Here is a 21,175-nt window from a genome sequence, read left to right as displayed (position 1 = left end):
GATCGTATGGTTGGGACTGGGGCTCCTGTTGGAATCTATGTCATGTGGGGCTCCGAGATGCACGTGGCGATATCCCAGAAAGGCAGGAGGTCTCCAGAGGACGTACTTTCTCAAGTTGGTCCTTCCATGCTTGGACATCCCATGGAGGGAAGGATTCAGGGTCACATTCGTTTGTAGGGTTGGAAGGAGATTCTCAGATGGGTTTCCTGTGGCTGGAAGAGTTTCCTGGGCAGCTCAGGAGCCCCATTGGAACTGAGATGAGGCAGGCATGGCATAGGAAACTGAAAAGGCTGCAGTCGCTAAGGAGTGTGTAGTGAGGAACAGCAGGCTGCGGAACAGGCCAGTCATGGTTATGTTTCATGGGCATCCCTCTCTTTTGTCTCCTTGCATACGCATGGCAGGTCGGGTTTCCTTGGACGGATTGAGGGTTGCCGCCGGCTCTTCTGGCTGTGGGAAGATACCCAGGGAGGACGGTGAACACCCGCATGCCCGTGCCCTCTGTTTCCTGAGTGTGGCCCTTCATAGCTGACGATGGTAAGAGTCTCCTTGCCCAGAGTCACCGAGGTTGCTCCTTGCCAGGTGAGGGTCACAAGCGTGGATCGATGATGACTCCCACAAAAACATTCCTTGGAAGCTGAACAAAATGAGTGAAAACTCTATACCGTCGTTCTCATCGAAACTGAGGTCCACCACGTAGCCCAGGGGGCTGCAGTGAGTTGGGTGGTGGAGGGGAGAACCCTGTGCCCCTTTTTCGACGAGGGCTCTGTGGGAATGGACCCTTTAAGGGAAGGCTCCTTCCAGCCGAGTTCAGGTGGCGTTAGGCTGAGTGTCAGTCCTCGTTTGGTTTCAGCATACATGGGTGATGCAGAGCTCAGGACGTTGACGAAGACCTTGGCCTGCCCGGGATTATATCCTAGTGGGTGTTCAGCTGTAGGGTTCAGCCGTACTAGGAGGTTCTGGGCCATGGCACAGGAGAAGAAGTTTCGTCCTCTTGTGGACTGGAGATGCTTATTCCCAGGACAGTGGAACCATGCCGGTCTGCTGGGTCTTCCAGTGAAAATTGAGGTCCACTTTAGGAGGAAGGCGGAGGCAGACCCAGCGCAAAGCATGGAAGACCCTTCTTTAAAGCACAGGGACCTGGTGTTTCCGGGAGTGTGGTGGGTTTTCTAGTTTTTTGGAAATTCTTCAGTGTTGCCAGTGGTATTGTCCCACAATGTTGGCAAGAGCGTTTGTCCACCAAGGGAAGGAATTGTGGGTCTCCAGTGGGACCAGCGCCTGGATGAGTAGATGGCCATTTGAGGGAATGCAAATGGAGAAAGTGGGTCTTACCACAAGCCGGTCCTTTGGCTGCCACTTTCGGGAATGGATCCCCCTGATAGATGGTTGGCTCTCGAGTTGGGGCATCAGAAGTGCTTCAGGAAAAAGCCTTAGTATCGTTGTGTGCTTTTGGTCCACCCGTGAGGCTTCAGGCACGGTGGTTGATGTGCCTTCTGATAGAGCATATACGCAGTTTGGATCCCGAATGAGCCACTGTTGTGGCAGACCTCAGGAATGAATTTTTTTGGAGGAGGCACATGTGAACCCGAGACATCAGCTTCTAGTTTTTGAGCATAGGACAGTCGTGAATGGTTTCGGCAGAGGAAAGGCGTAACTGGGTCCAAAGTAGTTCCTAAGGATTGTTGCCTATGCCTGAAGGAAGTAGAGAGTGATGGAATTCACCTCTTTGCCAAGTGCCTTTCTAGGCGCTGGACAGGCGTTGAGGGTCTCCTCTCCTGCACAATTGTGGGGTTCAGGCTTCGGAGCGTATGGTTGGAACTGGGGCTCCTGTTGGAATCTATGTCATGTGGGGCTCCGAGATGCACGTGGTGATATCCCAGAAAGGCAGGAGGTCTCCAGAGGACGTACTTTCTCAAGTTGGTCCTTCCATGCTTGGACATCCCATGGAGGGAAGGTGTCAGGGTCACATTCGTTTGTAGGGTTGGATGGAGATTCTCAGATGGGTTTCCTGTGGCTTGAAGAGTTTCCTGGGCAGCTTAGGAGCCCCATTGGAACTGAGATGAGGCAGGCATGGCATAGGAAACTGAAAAGGCTGCAGTCCCTAAGGAGTGTGTAGTGAGGAACAGGAGGCTGCGGAGCCGGGCAGTCATGGTTATGTTTCATGGGCATCCCTCTCTTTTGTCTCTTTGCATACGCATGGCAGGTCGGGTTTCCTCGGACCGATTGAGGGTTGCCTCCGGCTCTTCTGGCTGTGGGAAGATACCCAGGGAGGACGGTGAACACCCGCATGCCCGTGCCCTCTGTTACCTGAGTGTGGCCCTTCATGGCTGACGATGGTAAGAGTCTCCTTGCCCAGAGTCACCGAGGTTGCTCCTTGCCAGGTGAGGGTCACAAGCGTGGATCGATGATGACTCCCACAAAAACATTCCTTGGAAGCTGAACAAAATGAGTGAAAACTCTATACCGTCGTTCTCATCGAAACTGAGGTCCACCACGTAGCCCAGGGGGCTGCAGTGAATTTGGTGGTGGAGGGGAGAACCCTGTGCCCCTTTTTCGACGGGGGCTCTGTGGGAATGGACCCTGGAAGGGAAGGCTCCTTCCAGCCGAGTTCAGGTGGCTTTAGGCTCCGAGCCTGTTGTCCTCTGCGTGTCAGTCCTCGTTTGGTTTCAGCATGCATGTGTGATGCAGAGCTCAGGACGTTGAGGAAGACCTAGGCCTGACCGGGATTATATCTTAGTGGGTGTTCGGCTGTAGGGTTCATCTGTACTAGGAGGTAATGGGCCATGGCACAGGAGAAGAAGTTTTGTCCTCTTGTGGACTGGAGATGCTTATTCCCAGGCCAGTGGAACCATGCCGGTCTGCTGGGTCTTCCAGTGAAAATTGAGGAGCACTTTAGGTGGAAGGCGGAAGGAGACCCAGCGCAAAGCATGGGAGAGACTTCTATAGTGCACAGGGGCCTGGTGTTTCCGGGAATGTGGAGGGTTTTCTCGTTTTCCGGAAATGCTACAGTGTTGCCAATGGTATTGTCCCACAATGTTGGCAAGAGCGTTTGTCCACCAAGGGAAGGAAGGGTGGGTCTAAAGAGGGACCACCGACTGGATGAGTAGATGGCCATTTGAGGGAATGCAAATGGAGAAACTGGGTCTTACCACAAGCCGGTTTTGGCTGCAACTTCTGGGAATGGATCCTCCTGATAGATGGTTGACTCTCGAGTTGGGGCATCAGAAGTGTTTCAGGAAAAAGCCTTAGTATCGTTGTGTGCTTTTGGTTTGCCCCTGAGGCTTCAGGTTCGGTGGTTGATGTGCCATATGATAGAGCATATACGCAGTTTGAATCCCGAATGAGCCACTATTGTGGCAGACCTCAGGAATGAATTTTTTTGGAGGAGGCACATGTGAACCCGAGACATCAGCTTCTAGTTTTTGAGCATAGGACCGTCGTGAATGGTTTGGGCAGAGGAAAGGCGTAACTGGGTCCAAAGTAGTTCCTAAGGATTGTTGCCTATGCCTGAAGGAAGTAGAGAGTGATGGAATTCACCTCTTTGCCAAGTGCCTTTCTAGGCGCTGGACAGGCGTTGAGGGTCTCCTCTCCTGCACAATTGTGGGGTACAGGCATCGGATCGTATGGTTGGGACTGGGGCTCCTGTTGGAATCTATGTCATGTGGGGCTCCGAGATGCACGTGGCGATATCCCAGAAAGGCAGGAGGTCTCCAGAGGACGTACTTTCTCAAGTTGGTCCTTCCATGCTTGGACATCCCATGGAGGGAAGGATTCAGGGTCACATTCGTTTGTAGGGTTGGAAGGAGATTCTCAGATGGGTTTCCTGTGGCTGGAAGAGTTTCCTGGGCAGCTCAGGAGCCCCATTGGAACTGAGATGAGGCAGGCATGGCATAGGAAACTGAAAAGGCTGCAGTCGCTAAGGAGTGTGTAGTGAGGAACAGCAGGCTGCGGAACAGGCCAGTCATGGTTATGTTTCATGGGCATCCCTCTCTTTTGTCTCCTTGCATACGCATGGCAGGTCGGGTTTCCTTGGACGGATTGAGGGTTGCCGCCGGCTCTTCTGGCTGTGGGAAGATACCCAGGGAGGACGGTGAACACCCGCATGCCCGTGCCCTCTGTTTCCTGAGTGTGGCCCTTCATAGCTGACGATGGTAAGAGTCTCCTTGCCCAGAGTCACCGAGGTTGCTCCTTGCCAGGTGAGGGTCACAAGCGTGGATCGATGATGACTCCCACAAAAACATTCCTTGGAAGCTGAACAAAATGAGTGAAAACTCTATACCGTCGTTCTCATCGAAACTGAGGTCCACCACGTAGCCCAGGGGGCTGCAGTGAGTTGGGTGGTGGAGGGGAGAACCCTGTGCCCCTTTTTCGACGAGGGCTCTGTGGGAATTGACCCTTTAAGGGAAGGCTCCTTCCAGCCGAGTTCAGGTGGCGTTAGGCTGAGTGTCAGTCCTCGTTTGGTTTCAGCATACATGGGTGATGCAGAGCTCAGGACGTTGACGAAGACCTTGGCCTGCCCGGGATTATATCCTAGTGGGTGTTCAGCTGTAGGGTTCAGCCGTACTAGGAGGTTCTGGGCCATGGCACAGGAGAAGAAGTTTCGTCCTCTTGTGGACTGGAGATGCTTATTCCCAGGACAGTGGAACCATGCCGGTCTGCTGGGTCTTCCAGTGAAAATTGAGGACCACTTTAGGAGGAAGGCGGAGGCAGACCCAGCGCAAAGCATGGAAGACCCTTCTTTAAAGCACAGGGACCTGGTGTTTCCGGGAGTGTGGTGGGTTTTCTAGTTTTTTGGAAATTCTTCAGTGTTGCCAGTGGTATTGTCCCACAATGTTGGCAAGAGCGTTTGTCCACCAAGGGAAGGAATTGTGGGTCTCCAGTGGGACCAGCGCCTGGATGAGTAGATGGCCATTTGAGGGAATGCAAATGGAGAAAGTGGGTCTTACCACAAGCCGGTCCTTTGGCTGCCACTTTCGGGAATGGATCCCCCTGATAGATGGTTGGCTCTCGAGTTGGGGCATCAGAAGTGCTTCAGGAAAAAGCCTTAGTATCGTTGTGTGCTTTTGGTCCACCCGTGAGGCTTCAGGCACGGTGGTTGATGTGCCTTCTGATAGAGCATATACGCAGTTTGGATCCCGAATGAGCCACTGTTGTGGCAGACCTCAGGAATGAATTTTTTTGGAGGAGGCACATGTGAACCCGAGACATCAGCTTCTAGTTTTTGAGCATAGGACAGTCGTGAATGGTTTCGGCAGAGGAAAGGCGTAACTGGGTCCAAAGTAGTTCCTAAGGATTGTTGCCTATGCCTGAAGGAAGTAGAGAGTGATGGAATTCACCTCTTTGCCAAGTGCCTTTCTAGGCGCTGGACAGGCGTTGAGGGTCTCCTCTCCTGCACAATTGTGGGGTACAGGCATCGGATCGTATGGTTGGGACTGGGGCTCCTGTTGGAATCTATGTCATGTGGGGCTCCGAGATGCACGTGGCGATATCCCAGAAAGGCAGGAGGTCTCCAGAGGACGTACTTTCTCAAGTTGGTCCTTCCATGCTTGGACATCCCATGGAGGGAAGGTGTCAGGGTCACATTCGTTTGTAGGGTTGGATGGAGATTCTCAGATGGGTTTCCTGTGGCTTAAAGAGTTTCCTGGGCAGCTTAGGAGCCCCATTGGAACTGAGATGAGGCAGGCATGGCATAGGAAACTGAAAAGGCTGCAGTCCCTAAGGAGTGTGTAGTGAGGAACAGCAGGCTGCGGAGCAGGGCAGTCATGGTTATGTTTCATGGGCATCCCTCTCTTTTGTCTCTTTGCATACGCATGGCAGGTCGGGTTTCCTCGGACCGATTGAGGGTTGCCTCCGGCTCTTCTGGCTGTGGGAAGATACCCAGGGAGGACGGTGAACACCCGCATGCCCGTGCCCTCTGTTACCTGCGTGTGGCCCTTCATGGATGACGATGGTAAGAGTCTCCTTGCCCAGAGTCACCGAGGTTGCTCCTTGCCAGGTGAGGGTCACAAGCGTGGATCGATGATGACTCCCACAAAAACATTCCTTGGAAGCTGAACAAAATGAGTGAAAACTCTATACCGTCGTTCTCATCGAAACTGAGGTCCACCACGTAGCCCTGGGGGCTGCAGTGAATTTGGTGGTGGAGGGGAGAACCCTGTGCCCCTTTTTCGACGGGGGCTCTGTGGGAATGGACCCTGGAAGGGAAGGCTCCTTCCAGCCGAGTTCAGGTGGCTTTAGGCTCCGAGCCTGTTGTCCTCTGCGTGTCAGTCCTCGTTTGGTTTCAGCATGCATGGGTGATGCAGAGCTCAGGACGTTGAGGAAGACCTAGGCCTGCCCGGGATTATATCTTAGTGGGTGTTCGGCTGTAGGGTTCATCTGTACTAGGAGGTTCTGGGCCATGGCACAGGAGAAGAAGTTTTGTCCTCTTGTGGACTGGAGATGCTTATTCCCAGGCCAGTGGAACCATGCCGGTCTGCTGGGTCTTCCAGTGAAAATTGAGGAGCACTTTAGGTGGAAGGCGGAAGGAGACCCAGCGCAAAGCATGGGAGAGCCTTCTATAGTGCACAGGGGCCTGGTGTTTCCGGGAATGTGGAGGGTTTTCTCGTTTTCCGGAAATGCTACAGTGTTGCCAATGGTATTGTCCCACAATGTTGGCAAGAGCGTTTGTCCACCAAGGGAAGGAAGGGTGGGTCTAAAGAGGGACCACCGACTGGATGAGTAGATGGCCATTTGAGGGAATGCAAATGGAGAAACTGGGTCTTACCACAAGCCGGTTTTGGCTGCAACTTCTGGGAATGGATCCTCCTGATAGATGGTTGACTCTCGAGTTGGGGCATCAGAAGTGTTTCAGGAAAAAGCCTTAGTATCGTTGTGTGCTTTTGGTTTGCCCCTGAGGCTTCAGGCTCGGTGGTTGATGTGCCATATGATAGAGCATATACGCAGTTTGAATCCCGAATGAGCCACTATTGTGGCAGACCTCAGGAATGAATTTTTTTGGAGGAGGCACATGTGAACCCGAGACATCAGCTTCTAGTTTTTGAGCATAGGACAGTCGTGAATGGTTTGGGCAGAGGAAAGGCGTAACTGGGTCCAAAGTAGTTCCTAAGGATTGTTGCCTATGCCTGAAGGAAGTAGAGAGTGATGGAATTCACCTCTTTGCCAAGTGCCTTTCTAGGCGCTGGACAGGCGTTGAGGGTCTCCTCTCCTGCACAATTGTGGGGTACAGGCATCGGATCGTATGGTTGGGACTGGGGCTCCTGTTGGAATCTATGTCATGTGGGGCTCCGAGATGCACGTGGCGATATCCCAGAAAGGCAGGAGGTCTCCAGAGGACGTACTTTCTCAAGTTGGTCCTTCCATGCTTGGACATCCCATGGAGGGAAGGTGTCAGGGTCACATTCGTTTGTAGGGTTGCAAGGAGATTCTCAGATGGGTTTCCTGTGGCTGGAAGAGTTTCCTGGGCAGCTCAGGAGCCCCATTGGAACTGAGATGAGGCAGGCATGGCATAGGAAACTGAAAAGGCTGCAGTCGCTAAGGAGTGTGTAGTGAGGAACAGCAGGCTGCGGAACAGGCCAGTCATGGTTATGTTTCATGGGCATCCCTCTCTTTTGTCTCCTTGCATACGCATGGCAGGTCGGGTTTCCTTGGACGGATTGAGGGTTGCCGCCGGCTCTTCTGGCTGTGGGAAGATACCCAGGGAGGACGGTGAACACCCGCATGCCCGTGCCCTCTGTTTCCTGAGTGTGGCCCTTCATAGCTGACGATGGTAAGAGTCTCCTTGCCCAGAGTCACCGAGGTTGCTCCTTGCCAGGTGAGGGTCACAAGCGTGGATCGATGATGACTCCCACAAAAACATTCCTTGGAAGCTGAACAAAATGAGTGAAAACTCTATACCGTCGTTCTCATCGAAACTGAGGTCCACCACGTAGCCCAGGGGGCTGCAGTGAGTTGGGTGGTGGAGGGGAGAACCCTGTGCCCCTTTTTCGACGAGGGCTCTGTGGGAATGGACCCTTTAAGGGAAGGCTCCTTCCAGCCGAGTTCAGGTGGCGTTAGGCTGAGTGTCAGTCCTCGTTTGGTTTCAGCATACATGGGTGATGCAGAGCTCAGGACGTTGACGAAGACCTTGGCCTGCCCGGGATTATATCCTAGTGGGTGTTCGGCTGTAGGGTTCAGCCGTACTAGGAGGTTCTGGGCCATGGCACAGGAGAAGAAGTTTCGTCCTCTTGTGGACTGGAGATGCTTATTCCCAGGACAGTGGAACCATGCCGGTCTGCTGGGTCTTCCAGTGAAAATTGAGGTCCACTTTAGGAGGAAGGCGGAGGCAGACCCAGCGCAAAGCATGGAAGACCCTTCTTTAAAGCACAGGGACCTGGTGTTTCCGGGAGTGTGGTGGGTTTTCTAGTTTTTTGGAAATTCTTCAGTGTTGCCAGTGGTATTGTCCCACAATGTTGGCAAGAGCGTTTGTCCACCAAGGGAAGGAATTGTGGGTCTCCAGTGGGACCAGCGCCTGGATGAGTAGATGGCCATTTGAGGGAATGCAAATGGAGAAAGTGGGTCTTACCACAAGCCGGTCCTTTGGCTGCCACTTTCGGGAATGGATCCCCCTGATAGATGGTTGGCTCTCGAGTTGGGGCATCAGAAGTGCTTCAGGAAAAAGCCTTAGTATCGTTGTGTGCTTTTGGTCCACCCGTGAGGCTTCAGGCACGGTGGTTGATGTGCCTTCTGATAGAGCATATACGCAGTTTGGATCCCGAATGAGCCACTGTTGTGGCAGACCTCAGGAATGAATTTTTTTGGAGGAGGCACATGTGAACCCGAGACATCAGCTTCTAGTTTTTGAGCATAGGACAGTCGTGAATGGTTTCGGCAGAGGAAAGGCGTAACTGGGTCCAAAGTAGTTCCTAAGGATTGTTGCCTATGCCTGAAGGAAGTAGAGAGTGATGGAATTCACCTCTTTGCCAAGTGCCTTTCTAGGCGCTGGACAGGCGTTGAGGGTCTCCTCTCCTGCACAATTGTGGGGTACAGGCATCGGATCGTATGGTTGGGACTGGGGCTCCTGTTGGAATCTATGTCATGTGGGGCTCCGAGATGCACGTGGCGATATCCCAGAAAGGCAGGAGGTCTCCAGAGGACGTACTTTCTCAAGTTGGTCCTTCCATGCTTGGACATCCCATGGAGGGAAGGTGTCAGGGTCACATTCGTTTGTAGGGTTGGATGGAGATTCTCAGATGGGTTTCCTGTGGCTTAAAGAGTTTCCTGGGCAGCTTAGGAGCCCCATTGGAACTGAGATGAGGCAGGCATGGCATAGGAAACTGAAAAGGCTGCAGTCCCTAAGGAGTGTGTAGTGAGGAACAGCAGGCTGCGGAGCAGGGCAGTCATGGTTATGTTTCATGGGCATCCCTCTCTTTTGTCTCTTTGCATACGCATGGCAGGTCGGGTTTCCTCGGACCGATTGAGGGTTGCCTCCGGCTCTTCTGGCTGTGGGAAGATACCCAGGGAGGACGGTGAACACCCGCATGCCCGTGCCCTCTGTTACCTGCGTGTGGCCCTTCATGGATGACGATGGTAAGAGTCTCCTTGCCCAGAGTCACCGAGGTTGCTCCTTGCCAGGTGAGGGTCACAAGCGTGGATCGATGATGACTCCCACAAAAACATTCCTTGGAAGCTGAACAAAATGAGTGAAAACTCTATACCGTCGTTCTCATCGAAACTGAGGTCCACCACGTAGCCCTGGGGGCTGCAGTGAATTTGGTGGTGGAGGGGAGAACCCTGTGCCCCTTTTTCGACGGGGGCTCTGTGGGAATGGACCCTGGAAGGGAAGGCTCCTTCCAGCCGAGTTCAGGTGGCTTTAGGCTCCGAGCCTGTTGTCCTCTGCGTGTCAGTCCTCGTTTGGTTTCAGCATGCATGGGTGATGCAGAGCTCAGGACGTTGAGGAAGACCTAGGCCTGCCCGGGATTATATCTTAGTGGGTGTTCGGCTGTAGGGTTCATCTGTACTAGGAGGTTCTGGGCCATGGCACAGGAGAAGAAGTTTTGTCCTCTTGTGGACTGGAGATGCTTATTCCCAGGCCAGTGGAACCATGCCGGTCTGCTGGGTCTTCCAGTGAAAATTGAGGAGCACTTTAGGTGGAAGGCGGAAGGAGACCCAGCGCAAAGCATGGGAGAGCCTTCTATAGTGCACAGGGGCCTGGTGTTTCCGGGAATGTGGAGGGTTTTCTCGTTTTCCGGAAATGCTACAGTGTTGCCAATGGTATTGTCCCACAATGTTGGCAAGAGCGTTTGTCCACCAAGGGAAGGAAGGGTGGGTCTAAAGAGGGACCACCGACTGGATGAGTAGATGGCCATTTGAGGGAATGCAAATGGAGAAACTGGGTCTTACCACAAGCCGGTTTTGGCTGCAACTTCTGGGAATGGATCCTCCTGATAGATGGTTGACTCTCGAGTTGGGGCATCAGAAGTGTTTCAGGAAAAAGCCTTAGTATCGTTGTGTGCTTTTGGTTTGCCCCTGAGGCTTCAGGCTCGGTGGTTGATGTGCCATATGATAGAGCATATACGCAGTTTGAATCCCGAATGAGCCACTATTGTGGCAGACCTCAGGAATGAATTTTTTTGGAGGAGGCACATGTGAACCCGAGACATCAGCTTCTAGTTTTTGAGCATAGGACAGTCGTGAATGGTTTGGGCAGAGGAAAGGCGTAACTGGGTCCAAAGTAGTTCCTAAGGATTGTTGCCTATGCCTGAAGGAAGTAGAGAGTGATGGAATTCACCTCTTTGCCAAGTGCCTTTCTAGGCGCTGGACAGGCGTTGAGGGTCTCCTCTCCTGCACAATTGTGGGGTACAGGCATCGGATCGTATGGTTGGGACTGGGGCTCCTGTTGGAATCTATGTCATGTGGGGCTCCGAGATGCACGTGGCGATATCCCAGAAAGGCAGGAGGTCTCCAGAGGACGTACTTTCTCAAGTTGGTCCTTCCATGCTTGGACATCCCATGGAGGGAAGGTGTCAGGGTCACATTCGTTTGTAGGGTTGCAAGGAGATTCTCAGATGGGTTTCCTGTGGCTGGAAGAGTTTCCTGGGCAGCTCAGGAGCCCCATTGGAACTGAGATGAGGCAGGCATGGCATAGGAAACTGAAAAGGCTGCAGTCGCTAAGGAGTGTGTAGTGAGGAACAGCAGGCTGCGGAACAGGCCAGTCATGGTTATGTTTCATGGGCATCCCTCTCTTTTGTCTCCTTGCATACGCATGGCAGGTCGGGTTTCCTTGGACGGATTGAGGGTTGCCGCCGGCTCTTCTGGCTGTGGGAAGATACCCAGGGAGGACGGTGAACACCCGCATGCCCGTGCCCTCTGTTTCCTGAGTGTGGCCCTTCATAGCTGACGATGGTAAGAGTCTCCTTGCCCAGAGTCACCGAGGTTGCTCCTTGCCAGGTGAGGGTCACAAGCGTGGATCGATGATGACTCCCACAAAAACATTCCTTGGAAGCTGAACAAAATGAGTGAAAACTCTATACCGTCGTTCTCATCGAAACTGAGGTCCACCACGTAGCCCAGGGGGCTGCAGTGAGTTGGGTGGTGGAGGGGAGAACCCTGTGCCCCTTTTTCGACGAGGGCTCTGTGGGAATGGACCCTTTAAGGGAAGGCTCCTTCCAGCCGAGTTCAGGTGGCGTTAGGCTGAGTGTCAGTCCTCGTTTGGTTTCAGCATACATGGGTGATGCAGAGCTCAGGACGTTGACGAAGACCTTGGCCTGCCCGGGATTATATCCTAGTGGGTGTTCGGCTGTAGGGTTCAGCCGTACTAGGAGGTTCTGGGCCATGGCACAGGAGAAGAAGTTTCGTCCTCTTGTGGACTGGAGATGCTTATTCCCAGGACAGTGGAACCATGCCGGTCTGCTGGGTCTTCCAGTGAAAATTGAGGTCCACTTTAGGAGGAAGGCGGAGGCAGACCCAGCGCAAAGCATGGAAGACCCTTCTTTAAAGCACAGGGACCTGGTGTTTCCGGGAGTGTGGTGGGTTTTCTAGTTTTTTGGAAATTCTTCAGTGTTGCCAGTGGTATTGTCCCACAATGTTGGCAAGAGCGTTTGTCCACCAAGGGAAGGAATTGTGGGTCTCCAGTGGGACCAGCGCCTGGATGAGTAGATGGCCATTTGAGGGAATGCAAATGGAGAAAGTGGGTCTTACCACAAGCCGGTCCTTTGGCTGCCACTTTCGGGAATGGATCCCCCTGATAGATGGTTGGCTCTCGAGTTGGGGCATCAGAAGTGCTTCAGGAAAAAGCCTTAGTATCGTTGTGTGCTTTTGGTCCACCCGTGAGGCTTCAGGCACGGTGGTTGATGTGCCTTCTGATAGAGCATATACGCAGTTTGGATCCCGAATGAGCCACTGTTGTGGCAGACCTCAGGAATGAATTTTCTTGGAGGAGGCACATGTGAACCCGAGACATCAGCTTCTAGTTTTTGAGCATAGGACCGTCGTGAATGGTTTCGGCAGAGGAAAGGCGTAACTGGGTCCAAAGTAGTTCCTAAGGATTGTTGCCTATGCCTGAAGGAAGTAGATAGTGATGGAATTCACCTCTTTGCGAAGTGCCTTTCTAGGCGCTGGACAGGCGTTGAGGGTCTCCTCTCCTGCACAATTGTGGGGTACAGGCATCGGATCGTATGGTTGGGACTGGGGCTCCTGTTGGAATCTATGTCATGTGGGGCTCCGAGATGCACGTGGCGATATCCCAGAAAGGCAGGAGGTCTCCAGAGGACGTACTTTCTCAAGTTGGTCCTTCCATGCTTGGACATCCCATGGAGGGAAGGTGTCAGGGTCACATTCGTTTGTAGGGTTGCAAGGAGATTCTCAGATGGGTTTCCTGTGGCTGGAAGAGTTTCCTGGGCAGCTTAGGAGCCCCATTGGAACTGAGATGAGGCAGGCATGGCATAGGAAACTGAAAAGGCTGCAGTCCCTAAGGAGTGTGTAGTGAGGAACAGCAGGCTGCGGAGCAGGGCAGTCATGGTTATGTTTCATGGGCATCCCTCTCTTTTGTCTCTTTGGATACGCATGGCAGGTCGGGTTTCCTCGGACCGATTGAGGGTTGCCTCCGGCTCTTCTGCCTGTGGGAAGATACCCAGGGAGGACGGTGAACACCCGCATGCCCGTGCCCTCTGTTACCTGAGTGTGGCCCTTCATGGCTGACGATGGTAAGAGTCTCCTTGCCCAGAGTCACCGAGGTTGCTCCTTGCCAGGTGAGGGTCACAAGCGTGGATCGATGATGACTCCCAGAAAAACATTCCTTGGAAGCTGAACAAAATGAGTGAAAACTCTATACCGTCGTTCTCATCGAAACTGAGGTCCACCACGTAGCCCTGGGGGCTGCAGTGAATTTGGTGGTGGAGGGGAGAACCCTGTGCCCCTTTTTCGACGGGGGCTCTGTGGGAATGGACCCTGGAAGGGAAGGCTCCTTCCAGCCGAGTTCAGGTGGCTTTAGGCTCCGAGCCTGTTGTCCTCTGCGTGTCAGTCCTCGTTTGGTTTCAGCATGCATGGGTGATGCAGAGCTCAGGACGTTGAGGAAGACCTAGGCCTGCCCGGGATTATATCTTAGTGGGTGTTCGGCTGTAGGGTTCATCTGTACTAGGAGGTTCTGGGCCATGGCACAGGAGAAGAAGTTTTGTCCTCTTGTGGACTGGAGATGCTTATTCCCAGGCCAGTGGAACCATGCCGGTCTGCTGGGTCTTCCAGTGAAAATTGAGGAGCACTTTAGGTGGAAGGCGGAAGGAGACCCAGCGCAAAGCATGGGAGAGCCTTCTATAGTGCACAGGGGCCTGGTGTTTCCGGGAATGTGGAGGGTTTTCTCGTTTTCCGGAAATGCTACAGTGTTGCCAATGGTATTGTCCCACAATGTTGGCAAGAGCGTTTGTCCACCAAGGGAAGGAAGGGTGGGTCTAAAGAGGGACCACCGACTGGATGAGTAGATGGCCATTTGAGGGAATGCAAATGGAGAAACTGGGTCTTACCACAAGCCGGTTTTGGCTGCAACTTCTGGGAATGGATCCTCCTGATAGATGGTTGACTCTCGAGTTGGGGCATCAGAAGTGTTTCAGGAAAAAGCCTTAGTATCGTTGTGTGCTTTTGGTTTGCCCCTGAGGCTTCAGGCTCCGTGGTTGATGTGCCATATGACAGAGCATATACGCAGTTTGAATCCCGAATGAGCCACTATTGTGGCAGACCTCAGGAATGAATTTTTTTGGAGGAGGCACATGTGAACCCGAGACATCAGCTTCTAGTTTTTGAGCATAGGACAGTCGTGAATGGTTTGGGCAGAGGAAAGGCGTAACTGGGTCCAAAGTAGTTCCTAAGGATTGTTGCCTATGCCTGAAGGAAGTAGAGAGTGATGGAATTCACCTCTTTGCCAAGTGCCTTTCTAGGCGCTGGACAGGCGTTGAGGGTCTCCTCTCCTGCACAATTGTGGGGTACAGGCATCGGATCGTATGGTTGGGACTGGGGCTCCTGTTGGAATCTATGTCATGTGGGGCTCCGAGATGCACGTGGCGATATCCCAGAAAGGCAGGAGGTCTCCAGAGGACGTACTTTCTCAAGTTGGTCCTTCCATGCTTGGACATCCCATGGAGGGAAGGTGTCAGGGTCACATTCGTTTGTAGGGTTGCAAGGAGATTCTCAGATGGGTTTCCTGTGGCTGGAAGAGTTTCCTGGGCAGCTCAGGAGCCCCATTGGAACTGAGATGAGGCAGGCATGGCATAGGAAACTGAAAAGGCTGCAGTCCCTAAGGAGTGTGTAGTGAGGAACAGCAGGCTGCGGAACAGGCCAGTCATGGTTATGTTTCATGGGCATCCCTCTCTTTTGTCTCCTTGCATACGCATGGCAGGTCGGGTTTCCTTGGACGGATTGAGGGTTGCCGCCGGCTCTTCTGGCTGTGGGAAGATACCCAGGGAGGACGGTGAACACCCGCATGCCCGTGCCCTCTGTTTCCTGAGTGTGGCCCTTCATAGCTGACGATGGTAAGAGTCTCCTTGCCCAGAGTCACCGAGGTTGCTCCTTGCCAGGTGAGGGTCACAAGCGTGGATCGATGATGACTCCCACAAAAACATTCCTTGGAAGCTGAACAAAATGAGTGAAAACTCTATACCGTCGTTCTCATCGAAACTGAGGTCCACCACGTAGCCCAGGGGGCTGCAGTGAGTTGGGTGGTGGAGGGGAGAACCCTGTGCCCCTTTTTCGACGAGGGCTCTGTGGGAATGGACCCTTTAAGGGAAGGCTCCTTCCAGCCGAGTTCAGGTGGCGTTAGGCTGAGTGTCAGTCCTCGTTTGGTTTCAGCATACATGGGTGATGCAGAGCTCAGGACGTTGAGGAAGACCTTGGCCTGCCCGGGATTATATCCTAGTGGGTGTTCGGCTGTAGGGTTCAGCCGTACTAGGAGGTTCTGGGCCATGGCACAGGAGAAGAAGTTTCGTCCTCTTGTGGACTGGAGATGCTTATTCCCAGGACAGTGGAACCATGCCGGTCTGCTGGGTCTTCCAGTGAAAATTGAGGTCCACTTTAGGAGGAAGGCGGAGGCAGACCCAGCGCAAAGCATGGAAGACCCTTCTTTAAAGCACAGGGACCTGGTGTTTCCGGGAGTGTGGTGGGTTTTCTAGTTTTTTGGAAATTCTTCAGTGTTGCCAGTGGTATTGTCCCACAATGTTGGCAAGAGCGTTTGTCCACCAAGGGAAGGAATTGTGGGTCTCCAGTGGGACCAGCGCCTGGATGAGTAGATGGCCATTTGAGGGAATGCAAATGGAGAAAGTGGGTCTTACCACAAGCCGGTCCTTTGGCTGCCACTTTCGGGAATGGATCCCCCTGATAGATGGTTGGCTCTCGAGTTGGGGCATCAGAAGTGCTTCAGGAAAAAGCCTTAGTATCGTTGTGTGCTTTTGGTCCACCCGTGAGGCTTCAGGCACGGTGGTTGATGTGCCTTCTGATAGAGCATATACGCAGTTTGGATCCCGAATGAGCCACTGTTGTGGCAGACCTCAGGAATGAATTTTCTTGGAGGAGGCACATGTGAACCCGAGACATCAGCTTCTAGTTTTTGAGCATAGGACAGTCGTGAATGGTTTCGGCAGAGGAAAGGCGTAACTGGGTCCAAAGTAGTTCCTAAGGATTGTTGCCTATGCCTGAAGGAAGTAGAGAGTGATGGAATTCACCTCTTTGCCAAGTGCCTTTCTAGGCGCTGGACAGGCGTTGAGGGTCTCCTCTCCTGCACAATTGTGGGGTTCAGGCTTCGGAGCGTATGGTTGGGACTGGGGCTCCTGTTGGAATCTATGTCAGGTGGGGCTCCGAGATGCACGTGGCGATGTCCCAGAAAGGCAGGAGGTCTCCAGAGGATGTACTTTCTCAAGTTGGTCCTTCCATGCTTGGACATCCCATGGAGGGAAGGTGTCAGGGTCACATTCGTTTGTAGGGTTGGAAGGAGATTCTCAGATGGGTTTCCTGTGGCTGGAAGAGTTTCCTGGGCAGCTCAGGAGCCCCATTGGAACTGAGATGAGGCAGGCATGGCATAGGAAACTGAAAAGGCTGCAGTCCCTAAGGAGTGTGTAGTGAGGAACAGCAGGCTGCGGAACAGGCCAGTCATGGTTATGTTTCATGGGCATCCCTCTCTTTTGTCTCCTTGCATACGCATGGCAGGTCGGGTTTCCTTGGACGGAATGAGGGTTGCCGCCGGCACTTCTGGCTGTGGGAAGATACCCAGGGAGGACGGGGAACACCCGCATGCCCGTGCCCTCTGTTACCTGAGTGTGGCCCTTCATAGCTGACGATGGTAAGAGTCTCCTTGCTCCAAGTCACCGAGGTTGCTCATTGCCAGGTGAGGTTCACAAGCGTGGATCGATGATGACTCCCACAAAAACATTCCTTGGAAGCTGAACAAAATGAGTGAAAACTCTATACCGTCTTTCTCATCGAAACTGAGGTCCACCACGTAGCCCAGGGGGCTGCAGTGAGTTGGGTGGTGGAGGGGAGAACCCTGTGCCCCTTTTTCGACGAGGGCTCTGTGGGAATTGACCCTTTAACGGAAGGCTTCTTCCAGCCGAGTTCAGGTGGCGTTAGGCTGAGTGTCAGTCCTCGTTTGGTTTCAGCATTCATGGGTGATGCAGAGCTCAGGACGTTGACGAAGACCTTGGCCTGCCCGGGATTATATCCTAGTGGGTGTTCGGCTGTAGGGTTCAGCCGTACTAGGAGGTTCTGGGCCATGGCACAGGAGAAGAAGTTTCGTCCTCTTGTGGACTGGAGATGCTTATTCCCAGGACAGTGGAACCATGCCGGTCTGCTGGGTCTTCCAGTGAAAATTGAGGTCCACTTTAGGAGGAAGGCGGAGGCAGACCCAGCGCAAAGCATGGAAGACCCTTCTTTAAAGCACAGGGACCTGGTGTTTCCGGGAGTGTGGTGGGTTTTCTAGTTTTTTGGAAATTCTTCAGTGTTGCCAGTGGTATTGTCCCACAATGTTGGCAAGAGCGTTTGTCCACCAAGGGAAGGAATTGTGGGTCTCCAGTGGGACCAGCGCCTGGATGAGTAGATGGCCATTTGAGGGAATGCAAATGGAGAAAGTGGGTCTTACCACAAGCCGGTCCTTTGGCTGCCACTTTCGGGAATGGATCCCCCTGATAGATGGTTGGCTCTCGAGTTGGGGCATCAGAAGTGCTTCAGGAAAAAGCCTTAGTATCGTTGTGTGCTTTTGGTCCACCCGTGAGGCTTCAGGCACGGTGGTTGATGTGCCTTCTGATAGAGCATATACGCAGTTTGGATCCCGAATGAGCCACTGTTGTGGCAGACCTCAGGAATGAATTTTTTTGGAGGAGGCACATGTGAACCCGAGACATCAGCTTCTAGTTTTTGAGCATAGGACAGTCGTGAATGGTTTGGGCAGAGGAAAGGCGTAACTGGGTCCAAAGTAGTTCCTAAGGATTGTTGCCTATGCCTGAAGGAAGTAGAGAGTGATGGAATTCACCTCTTTGCCAAGTGCCTTTCTAGGCGCTGGACAGGCGTTGAGGGTCTCCTCTCCTGCACAATTGTGGGGTTCAGGCTTCGGAGCGTATGGTTGGGACTGGGGCTCCTGTTGGAATCTATGTCATGTGGGGCTCCGAGATGCACGTGGCGATATCCCAGAAAGGCAGGAGGTCTCCAGAGGACGTACTTTCTCAAGTTGGTCCTTCCATGCTTGGACATCCCATGGAGGGAAGGTGTCAGGGTCACATTCGTTTGTAGGGTTGGAAGGAGATTCTCAGATGGGTTTCCTGTGGCTGGAAGAGTTTCCTGGGCAGCTCAGGAGCCCCATTGGAACTGAGATGAGGCAGGCATGGCATCGGAAACTGAAAAGGCTGCAGTCCCTAAGGAGTGTGTAGTGAGGAACAGCAGGCTGCGGAACAGGCCAGTCATGGTTATGTTTCATGGACATCCCTCTCTTTTGTCTCCTTGCATACGCATGGCAGGTCGGGTTTCCTTGGACGGATTGAGGGTTGCCGCCGGCTCTTCTGGCTGTGGGAAGATACCCAGGGAGGACGGTGAACACCCGCATGCCCGTGCCCTCTGTTTCCTGAGTGTGGCCCTTCATAGCTGACGATGGTAAGAGTCTCCTTGCCCAGAGTCACCGAGGTTGCTCCTTGCCAGGTGAGGTTCACAAGCGTGGATCGATGATGACTCCCACAAAAACATTCCTTGGAAGCTGAACAAAATGAGTGAAAACTCTATACCGTCGTTCTCATCGAAACTGAGGTCCACCACGTAGCCCAGGGGGCTGCAGTGAGTTGGGTGGTGGAGGGGAGAACCCTGTGCCCCTTTTTCGTCGAGGGCTCTGTGGGAATGGACCCTTTAAGGGAAGGCTCCTTCCAGCCGAGTTCAGGTGTCGTTAGGCTGAGTGTCAGTCCTCGTTTGGTTTCAGCATACATGGGTGATGCAGAGCTCAGGACGTTGACGAAGACCTTGGCCTGCCCGGGATTATATCCTAGTGGGTGTTCGGCTGTAGGGTTCAGCCGTACTAGGAGGTTCTGGGCCATGGCACAGGAGAAGAAGTTTCGTCCTCTTGTGGACTGGAGATGCTTATTCCCAGGACAGTGGAACCATGCCGGTCTGCTGGTCTTCCAGTGAAAATTGAGGTCTACTTTAGGAGGAAGGCGGAGGCAGACCCAGCGCAAAGCATGGAAGACCCTTCTTTAAAGCACAGGGACCTGGTGTTTCCGGGAGTGTGGTGGGTTTTCTAGTTTTTTGGAAGTTCTTCAGTGTTGCCAGTGGTATTGTCTCACAATGTTGGCAAGAGCGTTTGTCCACCAAGGGAAGGAATTGTGGGTCTCAAGTGGGACCAGCGCCTGGATGAGTAGATGGCCATTTGAGGGAATGCAAATGGAGAAAGTGGGTCTTACCACAAGCCGGTCCTTTGACTGCCACTTTCGGGAATGGATCCCCCTGATAGATGGTTGGCTCTCGAGTTGGGGCATCAGAAGTGCTTCAGGAAAAAGCCTTAGTATCGTTGTGTGCTTTTGGTCCACCCGTGAGGCTTCAGGCACGGTGGTTGATGTGCCTTCTGATAGAGCATATACGCAGTTTGGATCCCGAATGAGCCACTGTTGTGGCAGACCTCAGGAATGAATTTTTTTGGAGGAGGCACATGTGAACCCGAGACATCAGCTTCTAGTTTTTGAGCATAGGACAGTCGTGAATGGTTTGGGCAGAGGAAAGGCGTAACTGGGTCCAAAGTAGTTCCTAAGGATTGTTGCCTATGCCTGAAGGAAGTAGAGAGTGATGGAATTCACCTCTTTGCCAAGTGCCTTTCTAGGCGCTGGACAGGCGTTGAGGGTCTCCTCTCCTGCACAATTGTGGGGTTCAGGCTTCGGAGCGTATGGTTGGGACTGGGGCTCCTGTTGGAATCTATGTCATGTGGGGCTCCGAGATGCACGTGGCGATGTCCCAGAAAGGCAGGAGGTCTCCAGAGGACGTACTTTCTCAAGTTGGTCCTTCCATGCTTGGACATCCCATGGAGGGAAGGTGTCAGGGTCACATTCGTTTGTAGGGTTGGATGGAGATTCTCAGATGGGTTTCCTGTGGCTTGAAGAGTTTCCTGGGCAGCTTAGGAGCCCCATTGGAACTGAGATGAGGCAGGCATGGCATAGGAAACTGAAAAGGCTGCAGTCCCTAAGGAGTGTGTAGTGAGGAACAGCAGGCTGCGGAGCAGGGCAGTCATGGTTATGTTTCATGGGCATCCCTCTCTTTTGTCTCTTTGCATACACATGGCAGGTCGGGTTTCCTCGGACCGATTGAGGGTTGCCTCCGGCTCTTCTGCTGTGGGAAGATACCCAGGGAGGACGGTGAACACCCGCATGCCCGTGCCCTCTGTTACCTGAGTGTGGCCCTTCATGGCTGACGATGGTAAGAGTCTCCTTGCCCAGAGTCACCGAGGTTGCTCCTTGCCAGGTGAGGGTCACAAGCGTGGATCGATGATGACTCCCACAAAAACATTCCTTGGAAGCTGAACAAAATGAGTGAAAACTCTATACCGTCGTTCTCATCGAAACTGAGGTCCACCACGTAGCCCAGGGGGCTGCAGTGAATTTGGTGGTGGACGGGAGAACCCTGTACCCCTTTTTCGACGGGGGCTCTGTGGGAATGGACCCTGGAAGGGAAGGCTCCTTCCAGCCGAGTTCAGGTGGCTTTAGGCTCCGAGCCTGTTGTCCTCTGCGTGTCAGTCCTCGTTTGGTTTCAGCATGCATGGGTGATGCAGAGCTCAGGACGTTGAGGAAGACCTAGGCCTGCCCGGGATTATATCTTAGTGGGTGTTCGGCTGTAGGGTTCATCTGTACTAGGAGGTTCTGGGCCATGGCACAGGAGAAGAAGTTTTGTCCTCTTGTGGACTGGAGATGCTTATTCCCAGGCCAGTGGAACCATGCCGGTCTGCTGGGTCTTCCAGTGAAAATTGAGGAGCACTTTAGGTGGAAGGCGGAAGGAGACCCAGCGCAAAGCATGGGAGAGGCTTCTATAGTGCACAGGGGCCTGGTGTTTCCGGGAATGTGGAGGGTTTTCTCGTTTTCCGGAAATGCTACAGTGTTGCCAATGGTATTGTCCCACAATGTTGGCAAGAGCGTTTGTCCACCAAGGGAAGGAAGGGTGGGTCTAAAGAGGGACCACCGACTGGATGAGTAGATGGCCATTTGAGGGAATG

At 53.1% G+C, this 21,175-nt stretch overlaps 12 non-coding genes across 12 annotated transcripts; all 12 read left to right on the top strand.

The window, feature by feature from the left end:
* Window positions 1–596: 596 nt before the first annotated feature.
* On the top strand, window positions 597–688 carry LOC143396071 (small nucleolar RNA SNORD116). The gene has a single exon (XR_013090960.1). It is a non-coding gene; the product is annotated as a small nucleolar RNA SNORD116 (small nucleolar RNA).
* A 1,707-nt stretch (window positions 689–2,395) lies between these two features.
* LOC143386641 (small nucleolar RNA SNORD116) lies at window positions 2,396–2,487 on the top strand. Its single transcript, XR_013089652.1, has one exon. It is a non-coding gene; the product is annotated as a small nucleolar RNA SNORD116 (small nucleolar RNA).
* A 1,723-nt stretch (window positions 2,488–4,210) lies between these two features.
* LOC143386643 (small nucleolar RNA SNORD116) lies at window positions 4,211–4,302 on the top strand. Its single transcript, XR_013089653.1, has one exon. It is a non-coding gene; the product is annotated as a small nucleolar RNA SNORD116 (small nucleolar RNA).
* A 1,707-nt stretch (window positions 4,303–6,009) lies between these two features.
* Window positions 6,010–6,101, top strand: LOC143386648 (small nucleolar RNA SNORD116). Its single transcript, XR_013089658.1, has one exon. It is a non-coding gene; the product is annotated as a small nucleolar RNA SNORD116 (small nucleolar RNA).
* Window positions 6,102–7,824: 1,723 nt separating this feature from the next.
* LOC143386645 (small nucleolar RNA SNORD116) lies at window positions 7,825–7,916 on the top strand. The gene has a single exon (XR_013089655.1). It is a non-coding gene; the product is annotated as a small nucleolar RNA SNORD116 (small nucleolar RNA).
* Window positions 7,917–9,623: 1,707 nt separating this feature from the next.
* On the top strand, window positions 9,624–9,715 carry LOC143641574 (small nucleolar RNA SNORD116). The gene has a single exon (XR_013155409.1). It is a non-coding gene; the product is annotated as a small nucleolar RNA SNORD116 (small nucleolar RNA).
* Window positions 9,716–11,438: 1,723 nt separating this feature from the next.
* Window positions 11,439–11,530, top strand: LOC143641573 (small nucleolar RNA SNORD116). Its single transcript, XR_013155408.1, has one exon. It is a non-coding gene; the product is annotated as a small nucleolar RNA SNORD116 (small nucleolar RNA).
* A 1,707-nt stretch (window positions 11,531–13,237) lies between these two features.
* LOC143641586 (small nucleolar RNA SNORD116) lies at window positions 13,238–13,329 on the top strand. The gene has a single exon (XR_013155421.1). It is a non-coding gene; the product is annotated as a small nucleolar RNA SNORD116 (small nucleolar RNA).
* Window positions 13,330–15,052: 1,723 nt separating this feature from the next.
* LOC143641572 (small nucleolar RNA SNORD116) lies at window positions 15,053–15,144 on the top strand. The gene has a single exon (XR_013155407.1). It is a non-coding gene; the product is annotated as a small nucleolar RNA SNORD116 (small nucleolar RNA).
* A 1,707-nt stretch (window positions 15,145–16,851) lies between these two features.
* Window positions 16,852–16,943, top strand: LOC143641560 (small nucleolar RNA SNORD116). The gene has a single exon (XR_013155395.1). It is a non-coding gene; the product is annotated as a small nucleolar RNA SNORD116 (small nucleolar RNA).
* Window positions 16,944–18,650: 1,707 nt separating this feature from the next.
* LOC143641571 (small nucleolar RNA SNORD116) lies at window positions 18,651–18,742 on the top strand. The gene has a single exon (XR_013155406.1). It is a non-coding gene; the product is annotated as a small nucleolar RNA SNORD116 (small nucleolar RNA).
* Window positions 18,743–20,447: 1,705 nt separating this feature from the next.
* On the top strand, window positions 20,448–20,539 carry LOC143641570 (small nucleolar RNA SNORD116). Its single transcript, XR_013155405.1, has one exon. It is a non-coding gene; the product is annotated as a small nucleolar RNA SNORD116 (small nucleolar RNA).
* Window positions 20,540–21,175: the final 636 nt, after the last annotated feature.

This window comes from Callospermophilus lateralis, chromosome 3, assembly GCF_048772815.1.
Source record: "Callospermophilus lateralis isolate mCalLat2 chromosome 3, mCalLat2.hap1, whole genome shotgun sequence".
NCBI lineage: Eukaryota > Metazoa > Chordata > Mammalia > Rodentia > Sciuridae > Callospermophilus > Callospermophilus lateralis.
Note: the sequence above shows the minus strand (reverse complement) of the source record. Positions and strands in the feature narration are given on the sequence as shown.